The following is a 3,213-nucleotide window of genomic DNA, read 5'->3' on the forward strand; positions in this document are numbered from 1 at the left end:
TCCAACAGGCCGTGCTGCACCTCAGCCTCCATCTGGCCGTGCTGCCACCTCGGCCTCCAGCAGGCCGTGCTCCACCTCGGCCTACATCAGGCCGCGCTCCACCTCGGCCTACATCAGGCCGTGCTCCACCTCGGCCTACATCAGGCCGTGCTCCACCTCGGCCTACATCAGGCCGCGCTCCACCTCGGCCTACATCAGGCCGTGCTCCACCTCGGCCTACATCAGGCCGTGCTCCACCTCGGCCTCCATCAGGCCGTGCTCCACCTCGGCCTCCAACAGGCCGTGCTCCACCTCGGCCTCCATCAGGCCGTGCTCCACCTCGGCCTACATTAGGCTGTGCTTCACCTCGGCCTACATCAGGCCGTGCTCCACCTCGGCCTACATCAGGTCGTGCTCCACCTCGGCCTCCATAGGCCGTGCTGCACCTCAGCCTCCAGAAGGTCGTGCTCCACCTCGGCCTACACCAGGCCGTGCTCCACCTCGGCCTCCAAAAGGCCATGCTCCACCTCGGCCTCCATCAGGCCGCGCTCCACCTCGGCCTACATCAAGCCGTGCTCCACCTCGGCCTACATCAGGCCATGCTCCACCTCGGCCTCCATCAGGCCGTGCTCCACCTCGGCCTCCATCAGGCCGTGCTACACCTCGGCCTCCAACAGGCCGTGCTCCACCTCGGCCTACACCAAGCCGTGCTCCACCTCGGCCTCCAACAGACAGTGTTCCACTTTGTCCAAAAGCAAGGCCTTTTGGACAATCCTCTCTAGTTTTAGTCCCACGTCGGAAATTTGGGAAGATTTCCCCAAGTCCCATGGCTATAAAATTGGCCCTTCCCCTCTTCTAAAGGGGAGGAGAAAAATTGAGAATTTGGGAGAGAGGATGGCCCCATTAAGGTTTTTGGCTAACTTATTCCCTCTAAAATCAAACATTCTCCAAGTTTAAAAATTTTTAATACATTAATCCTTCATTGAGCCGAGAGATCTTATCCGGTTCGGTTTGATTTGGGGGCTCAAAGCACAAGGGTTATCTCCTATTGTTCCTTGATTAAAGCCGGCTTAAGGTGTTTTTCTTCTCCTAATTGCAGTTTAGAACTAGCTTATCTAATGTAATAAATTAATTCATAATTGATTTGTTTAGATTAATTATGTTTAATTAGTCTCATTTGGGTTCAATACGGTTCATTAGATATGAATTGATTTATTTCGGTCCAATTAAAAAGGTATTTAGGTAATTGATTTTTTAGATTAATTAAGTTTAATTGTTTTTTTATGTTTACCTTTGGTTTGGTTTAGTTTTTTTTTAAGTTACTTTTTGTTTTTTTGATCTAGACCCTTAGATTAGGATCTCAAGCCCTAATTTCTTCCCCATCTTTTCTTCCTTCATTTCCTCTTTTCCCTATAGCAGAACGGCAGCCGCACTAACTCCTTCTCCTTCTTCTTCTTCTTCTTCTTCTTCTTCTCTTCTTCTCTTTTCCTTCCCTACTGATGCAACCCCTAACCTGTAGCAACCGAGCCGCACTAACTCCTCCTCCTTCTTCTTCTTCTTCTTCTCTTCTTCTCTTTTCCTTCCCTGCTGCTGCAACCCCTAACCAGCAGCAACCAAGCCGCACTAACTCCTCCTCCTCCTCCTTTTTCTTCTTCTCTTCTTCTCTTTTCCTTCCTTGCTGCTGCAACCCCTAACCAGCAGCAACCGAGCCGCGCTAACTCCACCTCCTTCTCCTTCTTCTTCTTCTTCTCTTCTTCTCTTTTCCTTCCCTGCTGGAACCCCTAACCGGCAGCAACCGAACCGCACCTAATCCTTCCCTGCTGCTGCAACCCCTAACCGACAGCAACCGAACCGCAGCCGCACCCAATCCTCCTCTCTTCTTCTTCTTCTTCTTCTTCTTCTTCTTCTTCTTCTTCTTCTTCTTCTTCTTCTTTTTCTTTCTCTTTTCCTTCCCTGTTGCTGCAACCCCAACTGGAAGCAACCGAACCGCAGCCGCACCTAATCCTCCTCTCTTCTTCTTCTTCTTCTTCTTTTTCTTTCTCTTTTCCTTCCCTGCTATTGTAACCGGCAGCAACCGGACCTTCTTCTTCTTCTTCTTTCTCTTTTCCTTCCCTGCTGCTGTAACTGGCAGCAGCCAAACCCCCCTCTTTCTTCTTTTCTTCTTCTTCTTCTCTTCTCTTCTTTTTCTCCTATAGCAGCAACCGAACCCCCCTCTTTCTTCTTTTCTTCGTCTTCTTCTCTTCTCATCTTCCTTCCTCTAAAGTCTACTGTAACCGAACCTGCAACTCACTTTTTCTTCTTCTCCTTCTTATTTTATTTTCTTGTTTTTTTTGTTATTTCTTTAATCTGCTATTAGATAGTCCATATTTGTAATGCCCCCAACCTATCATTTCATTTCTATGTGGAATCTTTCCCTCCCTTTTTTTTGTATTTTTGTTTTTCTTTTATCCATTTTGGTTTGATTTCAGGTCTGTAATGTATCTAGTCCTAGAACTTAGGTTTGGGATTCCCCTAATTTTAAAATTTAAAATCAAATGATTTCATTTTATTTCCCTCTAAATAATGTATGGGACGTAGTTTAGGGCGTGTTTAGTTTAGGACGGGCGTGGCTGGCGCCTCAAACCGGCTCGTAGCATTAGGTGCTTATTGGGGATTTGGGTTTTCCTACTATCTATCTTTTGTACTCCAACATTCACTTGCATTAGTGTAGTACTAATTTAGATTAATTAAAGTAACTTAGTTAATGTAATTAGTCATTTCAACTGTTGTTTATTTAATTGTGGTAATTTAGCTTTTTAAATCATTGTATTTGATTTCTTCACTCAATTCAATTTATTAAACTTGTATAATTACCAATCTTTTTCCCTCCAGTGGTTTGTTCATTTTAATCAATCAACTAATTAGTTATTTAATGTAGGATAATTAACTAGATTAATTAGTTAAAAGATTCTCTTCTCATTAGATTAACTAGGGTTTTGAAAAATGTTTAAGTCATCTTAGGATTAGCTTAAAGTAGACATAATTAGTCCAATTAGGTTTCATAATTAATTTAATTAAACCATAGGTTCAGTTTAATCTTCCTAAACTAGATTAGGTAGACTAGTAAAATGCTTCTATTTAATGTAATTAGCCCATTTAACTTTTCTAATTTAATTAGGCTCCATTTAATTTAAAAATCTTTTTACCAATTAGATTAAGTAGGATTGCAATAATTTATTTCACAAATTGCTAGGG

The sequence above is a fragment of the Macadamia integrifolia genome, unplaced genomic scaffold (assembly GCF_013358625.1).
Source record: "Macadamia integrifolia cultivar HAES 741 unplaced genomic scaffold, SCU_Mint_v3 scaffold3458, whole genome shotgun sequence".
Classification (NCBI taxonomy): domain Eukaryota; kingdom Viridiplantae; phylum Streptophyta; class Magnoliopsida; order Proteales; family Proteaceae; genus Macadamia; species Macadamia integrifolia.